This window comes from Ictidomys tridecemlineatus, chromosome 5, assembly GCF_052094955.1.
Source record: "Ictidomys tridecemlineatus isolate mIctTri1 chromosome 5, mIctTri1.hap1, whole genome shotgun sequence".
Taxonomy (NCBI): Eukaryota; Metazoa; Chordata; class Mammalia; order Rodentia; family Sciuridae; genus Ictidomys; species Ictidomys tridecemlineatus.
Genome location: NC_135481.1, coordinates 175,252,014 through 175,261,439, shown reverse-complemented (window position 1 = coordinate 175,261,439; position 9,426 = coordinate 175,252,014).

The following is a 9,426-nucleotide window of genomic DNA, read 5'->3' as shown; positions in this document are numbered from 1 at the left end:
GATGAGAGAAGTCAAGACTCAATCTTCTACATACAGATATCCATTTCCCCAGCACCACTGGTTGAAGAGACTGAGATTCCTGTCCTGTTCCACTGGTCCGTGTGTCTAGGTTAGGCCAGTGCCATGCTGTTTTTATTCTAATGGCTTTGTTGTGTATCTTAAAATCAAGTATGTTGATTTCTCCAGCTTTCTTCTTTTTTTCCTCATTATTGTTTTGACTGTTTTGTGCTTACATATGAATTTTAGGATTGTTTTCTCTAGTTCTGTGAAGAAGGCCATTTATATTTTAATGAGGATTTCATTGAATCTGTAAATCACTTTGGGTACTACAGAGATTCTAACAATATTAATTCTTCCAATGCATGAAACATAAAAGGTGTGTGTGTGTGTGTGTGTGTGTGTGTGTGTCTTCAATTTCTTTCATCATTGCTTTGTAATTTTCATTGTAAAGGTCTTTCACTTCCTTGGTTAATTTTATTCCTAAGTCTTGTTTTTTTTTTTTTTTTGTGTGTGTGTGTGTGTCTATTGTGAATGGGATCACTTTCATGATTTGTTTCTCAGCAAATTTGCCATTGGTGTATAAACATGCTACAATTTTTATATGGATTTTGTATCCTGCAACTTGACTGAATTTATTTATTAATTCTAATGGTATTTTGATGGAGTCATTAGGTTTTCCTCCATGTCAAATCATATCACCTGCAAACAAGGATGATTTAACTTTCTTCCTACTTTTTCTTTCTCTCTCCTGGTTGTTCTGACTAAAAGTTCAAGTAATATATTGAATAGGAGTGATGAAAGTAGACACCCTTGTCTTGTTTCTGATATTAGACAAAAAATGTGTTCTCCTTTTCCCCATGTGGTCCAATAGGCTGTGAATTTGTTCTATGTAACCTTTGTTATGTTGAGGTATGATCCTTTTATACCTAACATATTCAGGAATCTTAACATTAAAGGAATGTTGAATTTTATCAAAACCTTTTTCTGCACCAATTGGATGATCATATAATTTTTATCCTTCATCCTGTTGCTGTAATGTATTACATTTATTGATCTGTCTAAGTTGGACCATCCTTGCACTCCTGGGATAAGTCTGTTGAGAGCCACAGTCAAAGGAGCCCCAGCAAACTTCCAGCTGCCAGCAATCAGACTGCCAGCTGATGATTGGTTCACAGCGGCCCCAGCAACATCTACCTGATTGGCTCCTCCACGGAGCTGCTCATTGGGGGACTTCTTTGGCTCCGCCCACACAACCCAGCCAATCAGCCTCAAGAGCAGGAGGATTGTGGGAGGTGATGAGGCTTGTTTTTGTGTGAGAGGCTTGTGGGAAGCCGGTGGTGGCAGTTGGGCTCTGAGGGTTTTTCCTGAGGAGCTGTTTTGTTTGGCGTTTGTAGTTCTAAAAATAAAGTTCGTTTCTTTTGACAGGTGGCTCCTGAATTATGCCCAGCCAGACTGCGGCATAAGTCCAAGGTGATTTTTTGATATGCTGTAGATTCAATATGCTAGTATTTTGTAGAGAATTTTTGTACCTATGTTCAGCAGGGATATTTGTCTATAGTTTTCTTTTTTGTTGTGTCTGGGTCTGGTTTTGTTTTAAGGGCAATGCTGGCCTCTTACCTGGAAGGGTTCCCTTCCTTTTACTTCTATGAAATAATTTGAGAAGAATTGCATTAGCTTTTCTTTCAAAGTTTGATAAACCTGAGCAGTTGAAGCCATTTAGCCCTGGTTTCTCTTTCCTGACAGACTTTTTATTATTGTTTCAATCTTATTATTTGTTAATTGTCTATAGGTTTTCTGTGTCCTTGTAGTTCAAGTTTGATGGTTATGTACATCCAGAAATTTATGCATTTCTTCCAATATGCTAGCATATAGTTGTTCATACGAATCTTAAATGATCCTTTGCATTTCTATGATATCGATTGCAATGTCTCCTTTTTTGTCTTTAATTTTATTATCTGGGGCCACCTACAACTTTCCTCCCAGGGAATACCCACATCCATATGCATGTTTATGAGTTCTCCCTGAAGCAAAGACAAATCACTTGCTTGGCATTTTAGTCAGCTTTTTTACTTCTCTGACTAAGAAAAAAACCTGACAAAAACAACTAGAGAGGAAAAGTTTATATTGTGGCTCATGGTTTCAGAGGTCTCAGTTCATAGATGGCCAGCTGCATTCCTTGGGCCTCAAGGTAGAATAAGATAGCAGAAGAAAGTCAGTCAGGACATGGCCACCAAGAAGCAGAGAGAGAGAGAGATCTGCTCTGCAAGAACAAAATATATACCCCAAAGGCATGCTGCCAGGGACCCGGCTCCTTCAGCCATACCCTACCTGCCGACAGGTACCATTCAGTTAATCCTTATCAGGGGATTAATTCACCGATTGGGTTAAGGGTCTCATAACCTAATCATTTCACCTCTGAATCTTCTTGCATTGTCTCACACATGAGCGCTTGGAGGACATCTCATATCAAAACCAGAACACCTGCCAGACTCACACACAACCCCTGCAGTCAGGGATTCTATGCTCTGCAAATTTACATTTTTGTTTATTTTTGTCTATCAAACTCTGTGTAGTGTGGATAGATTTTTGAATTATATTTCTGACTATAGTCTGTCAGTTGTGAGTTTATATATATTAAGAAAAATATTTTGGGCTGGGGCTATGGTTCAATGGTAGAGAGCTTGCCTAGCATGTGTGAGGCACTGGGTTCGATTCTCAGCACCACATACAAATAAATTAATAAATGAAATAAAGGTCCATTGACAATTTTAAAAATATATATATATAAAAAGAAAAATATTTTTAGGTTCACACATTTTCATAGTCAATATTTTTGGCTGTTATTTTTCCAAGCATGCAATACCCCAATTAGTTCCATATGTTATGACAGTTTTGCCTCCAACTCTTTATCTGCTATTGTCAAGGCTCTCTCTGTTATTTTAGTTCACATTTACCTATCTTATTTTTTTCATTTATTTTTAAGTGGTGCTAAGGATTGGACCCAGGGTCTCACACGTGCGAGGTGAGCGCTCTACCGCTGAGCCATAAACTCAGCCCCCTATCTTATTTTTCTACTCCTTGATATTCAACTTTATATATCATACACACAAAAAAATATTCTTTTAGGGATGTGTATATTAAATGCACATTCGAGTACCTAAAATATAGAAGATGGCCAGGACTTTAGACGCCTCCTCTCTGCCTGCCCTGATAGGCTCGTCCCTTACCCCCAACTAAAAGCATTTCTTCACTTAATGGTTTCTATGGTTTTCTTTTACTTTTGGCTAAACTGGTGTACTTATGTACCCCTGTGTAGAACAGTTATGAAGTTTTGCCCCCTTGTGAATTTTATACCTGTATTTAGTCTCCTGGCAAATTCACAGTCTTTACTTTTAGTCATTCGGTTTGAATTTCTTGTTTTTGTTGTACATATTTAAGGTGGACGACATGACTTTTTTTATATATATAATGAAATGACTGTTACATTCAAGCAAGTTTACTTATCCATCTCTTCATATAAAGTTACCTTGATATGTTCATGACAAGAGCACCTGAAATCTACTCTCTTGGCAAATTTGTCCACCTACAAGAGCTTGACTCTGGATTGCTTCAGATCATTCTTTTTTTTAATATCTGGTAATATTTTATTTTAATTTTTTTAAATTTTCGTAGTTGTGAATGGACAGCATATGTTTATTTATTTGTTTATTTTTATGTAGTGCTGAGGATGGAAGCCAGTGTCTCACGTGTGCTAGACAAATGCTCTACCACTGAGCCACCGCCCCAGCCCCTCAGATCATTCTTTACAACAACTATGACCAATTTTTTTTCTTGCCCCATCCCTTTTGTTTTATTATTGTTTCTTTTCTCGGTCGGAAGATTCTTCCCTAAATACCTTCAGATAAAGTGTTTGGCAGGAACTATATCACTTCTATAATGCCCAAACATATCTTTGTTTCTCTTCCATACTTGAGGGTAGGACTTATAAGATATTGTGGTTTCCAAGTTATTTGAAGTCTGGCGGTACTTTGACAACATCTTTCTGCACCAGTATTGTTTAAGTCTCATGTAGCTGGAGTATGCCTGTGGCCCCAGCTAGGCAGGAGGCTGAGGGGAAGGATCACTTGAGCCCAGGAGTTTAAAACCAGCCCGGACAACACAGTGAAATCCCATCTCAAACAAAAAACAAACATAAATAGATAAAAAGATAGACAGGTAGATAGATTTCTTATGTCAATTTAAATTTTTTTTTCTTTTGCAGGACATTTGCTTTCCAACTCCTGGAAGCTCTTAGAATTACTTCTCCCCCCACCCTTATGTCTTATATGAACTACTTAACTATGTATTTCATTTCTTTAATATATTTTTCATGTTTCAACATTTTTCAAAATAACTGATGTAAAAATAAATTATTAATGAAGTAAATATCGTAAGTTTGTCATCAGCTTCAGAGATAAGACATAAACATACAGTTTAGCCTTCATAAACTTCTCCCAACCACTCAGACTTATTTTTTTTTCCTTGTTTTATGTCCCACCAACATGTGGGTTTAAATCATGTAGAGGCAGGTAGTGAAGGTAGGGAGAGGTGAGTCCTGAAACCTCTGAAGGGACAGCACTCAAGTTCATTTTGTCCTTCCAAGAGAAGGATCTCACCTCTCCCTACCTTCACTACCTGCCTCTACATGATTAAGCTGTTCTCTATGAATGACCTCACACAACTCAAGCAAATGTTGGGCTCATTCACCACAGAAGAGAGTTTCAGTGGGTCCTCCAGGCTTATAGCCTCGCTCACCATGATATATACATGTTATTGGCTAATACTCTCCTCCCTGAGGAACGTACCAGAGACTGGGAACTTGCCAGAGCCCATGCAGATGAAACTCACCGAGTTAATCCCAATCACCCTCCGGGGCCACTTGCTGCCCCAGATCAGACTCCCGACTGGGATTATAACACACAAGCTGGCATACAGAGTAGGGACCGATTCTCCGCATGTATTATTGCTGGGCTCAAAAAAGCGGCACGTAAAGCCGTCAATTTCCAAAAATTACAAGAGATTAACCTAGATCCCGAAAACCCCAGATGGCCGTCATGTCCTTATGACATATTTCCTCTCACAGAGCTACCCCGACATCTGGGCCAAACTAAAAAAAGTTCGCCCACTGGGGCTGGGGATGTGGCTCAAGCGGTAGCGCGCTCGCCTGGCATGCGTGCGGCCCGGGTTCGATCCTCAGCACCACATACAAACAAAGATGTTGTGTCTGCCGAGAACTAAAAAATAAATATTAAAAATTCTCTCTCTCTCTCTCCTCTCTCACTCTCTCTTTAAAAAAAAAAAAAAAAAAAAAAAAAAAAAAAAAAAAAAAAAAAAAAAAAACCTCGCCCAGGCCCTGCAGGGTGCTTTCTCGGGTCGCCCATCACCGCAGGTCAAAACCTCCCCTGGGTGCCTGCTTCAAGTGTGGCAAGGAGGGACATTGGGCCAGGGCATGCCCTGCACCACGCACTCCGCGTACCCCATGCCCTAAATGTCAACAACAAGGTCACTGGGGCTCTGACTGTCCTAGATCCCATAGGAGGCCTATGGCCAGGGAACCCTCTGACCTTTGGGCATGGCAATCGATTGGCGGTGACTTGGGTCCTTGTCCCCAGCCATAACGATCAATAGATCAATAGACTGGAACCCAGGGCGCGGATTCAGGTGGATGGACTCAAGGTTGACTTTCTCCTGGACACCGGGGCTACCTTCTCAGTCCTGACAGAATTCTGGGGGCAAACAGTGCCGTCCACCTCTCCTATTGCCGGGGTAGGAGGAAAGACCATCTATCCAGGAAAGACTCCCCTATTCCTCTGTTCCATAGACAACTTCCCATTCCCTCAGACGTTCCTAGTTATGCCCCAATGTCCAGCTCCTTTGCTCGGCCGAGATATTCTCTCTAAATTCAATACAACAATCAACATCCGGGCTCCTGGCATCAGTCAGGCCCCAGAATCGGCCTGTTCATCTTTTCTGGCCCTTTTGGTAGAAGACTGGCCATTCTGCTCCACTTGTGAGGCTGACATGAAATACCACGCTAAAAAGGACCCCTTACCTACGAACCTGGTTGACCCGATTGTATGGGATACTCACACCCCCTCCACGGTTTCCTGCACACCAGTTAACATTCATCTCAAAGATCCCAACACATTCCCCAATCAGGTTCAATGCCCCCTGTCCACAAAAGCTCTTCTGGGCCTACAACCTATTATTCAGGACCTTCTTAGCAAGGGGTACCTCCACCCTGCTCATTCCCCTTACAATACTCCCATACTAGCGGTAAAAAAGCCCAACGGGTCCTATCGCTTAGTTCAGGACCTACGACTCATCAACACCTCTGTTAGACCCATACATCCTTTGGTTCTCAACCCATACACTCTGCTGTCTCAGATCCCCACACTGCCACCCACTTCTCGGTCATAGATTTAAAGGATGCTTTCTTCTCCATTCCCTCTGCCCCCAAATCACAAGATCTTTTTGCCTTTACCTGAACAGATCCCACCACCAGACATTCTCAACAACTAACCTGGACTGTCCTTCCTCAGGGATTTCGAGATAGTCCACACCTCTTTGGACAAATCTTGGCCTCCAACCTCCAATCTTTTCACCCCCAGTGCCCCGAATCTACCCTCTTGCAATATGTTGATTAAAGCACCCCACCACAGCCTTTAAGGCTACGGTGGCCCTCAGGGACTCCTTCCTTGGGCAGATTCGAAAGTCCTAGTCCTCTCACCTTTAAGACTCGGCCACTAGAGAAATGCTTACCCTCCCCTTCCTCTTACCCTGCCCCTCTCTCTCCCCTCTTTCCGGCCCTGGGAGTATCTGGCCTCTCCAGGAGGGGTCCCAAAAAGCCATGGCCAAGGTCTCCCATGGCTCCGGCTCCAGCTCCGTCCAGGACGAATCCTCTGTCAGGATTTGGTGACGACCAATCTCTGCAGCTCGAACCTGCCACTTAGGCACTCCTGATTTTTGGCTCTAGCGGGGACGCCCCTTTTGCCAACAAATCAGTTTCCCCCTTCTCTGCGTCCTCTTCCCTCCTCCTTACATGGGTAATGTGTCCTCTCTGCTGGTCAACTCTCCCCTACAATGCCTCTTGGATCAAATATAGCACCCAGGCCTGGCCCCTTATCCCTAGTCAACCAAAGCAGATGGCCCCTTTTTGGGTCCCTGGATCCCTCCATTCTAAGGGATCTCTTCCAGGCTTTCTTCTTGCTTGGATCCAATCCTGCTCTCTGCACCCCTTGCAAACCTCTACAAATTCTTCTAGCTGGTCCAAAGGGTGCTCAACAGATGACACAGTTCTCCTACTTAATTTCTTGGCCTTAAAGGGATATCGGGCCTCTCCACAAAAGGCCCAAATAGCATGTAAAGAGATCACATATCTAGGGGTCTCTATCTCTCAAGGGGAAAAGGCCATTACAGTAGACAGAAAACAGCTTATTGTGTCTATACCTACACCAAAGACCAAGGATGACTCTCCTTCTTGGGTCTGGCTGGGTACTTCAGGGCCTGGATTACTTTTGAATTTCTCCCTCCTCGCCAGGCTGCTCTATAATCTGGCCAAGGGCCCCCAAGATGAACCCCTACCCTCAGCGGTAGGGAAGCCCTTTACAAAAAGACCCTCCTCTGGGCACCCGCCCTGCATCTCCCCGACCTCTCCCGACCCTTCACCCTCTATGCACATGAAAAACAGGGACAAAGTCTGGGCGTTCTGGTCCGGAATATGGCCCCACATGTGCACCAGTGGCCTACCTATCCAAACAGCTCGACCCCACCGTCAGGGGCTGGCCCCCATGCCTCAGAGCCCTAGCAGCGGCCCGTGACCTCCAGAAAGAAGCAACAAGCTTACCTTGGGCTCCCCGCTGACCATCTCATCTCCTCACCATCTAGAGGACTTCCTCACTGACTAGGGCCGCAGTCACTTCCTCCTTCCAGGGTTCCATCCCTCCTTGTCTCTCCTTGAAAATCCCTCCATCTCTTTTCACCCTGCTCTCCATTAAACCCTGCCTCCCTCCTCCCATCTTCTCCCTCACAAGATCCCGTCCACAAATGCCTGGAGGTCTTAGAGACGATTTGACCCTGCCCTACCACCATTTCTGGGGACCCCTGCCCTCCTGGACCTCGTCTGGTTCTCAGATGGTAGCTCCTTTATACACGAGGGGGTTAGAGTGGCGGGTACGCGGTCGTCTCCCTCTCATCCATCATAGAGGCCAAACCTCTCCCACCCAGTACCACCAGCCAACAAGCTGAACTCAGAGCTGCCACAGGGCATGCGAGCTCCGGAGGAAACCCTCTCCCTATATACAGATTCCAAATCCGTCTTCCGTATCCTGATCTCCCACGCAGCCATTTGGAAAGAAAGGGGGCTACCACCAGAGGGACAGCAGTCACTAATTCCACACTTACTTCTGGCCTCCTACGAGCCTCCAGGCTGCCTTCCCAACTGGGGATAATCCATTGCAAGGCCCCAAACTGACTCCTCCCTTACTACCAGGGGGAATTCCAAGGCCGATCAAGCAGCTCCATCAGCCGCCCTACAGAGCTTTACCACCGGGGATCGGCCCAAAGATCCCCAACAACTACTTTCCTTCACTCCTTTTTCACCCTTTCCCCACGTGATAAGACTTTCCTACAACAGATCACTTCCGCTTGTCAGATCTGCCAGAGAACCAATACCAATACTCCATTAAAACCTAAACCTTTCCCTTCTCCTCAGGCCCATGTCATACCCCGGCTGCAGACTGGCAGATTGATTCCACCAACATGCCCCGAGTAAAAAACATAAAATATCTTCTTGTATTGGTAGATACTTTTTCCTGATGGGTTGAAATCTTTCCCACTTCTAACAAATGGGCCTCTACGGTAGTTGCTCTGTTGTTTACTCACATAATCCCCTGTTTCGGGATGCCCACTTCTATCCAATCAGACAATGGCCCAGAATTCACCTCGCAGATAACTCAGGGACTGGCTCACTATCACTCCCTTGGCATTTCCATTGCCCTTACTGCCCCCAGGCTTCTGGAAAGGTTGAAAGGACCAATCAGTCCCTTAAAGAGACCCTCACCAAGCTCACCATGGAATTAAGCCTGGACTGGGTAAAGGTGCTCCCATTGGCTTTATTGCGCATTAGGGCCTTGCCAAAGAAGCCTTCTAATCTCTCACCTTTCAAAGTCATGTATGGCCGTCCCCTCGTTCCTCCCGGATTGCCTATGCCCTGCCCCCTCCTCTTTCATCTACGCTCTGAACAATGGCGCTGTCAAGACTCGCTCCTTCCTGACCCCAGTCTCTCTTCCTGACCCTACCTCCTTACTATTGCCCACTGGGGGAAAATAACCAACTTACCGCGTGGATTCACATTTCCAGGCTTAAGCTCAGCGCTCCTACACCTTC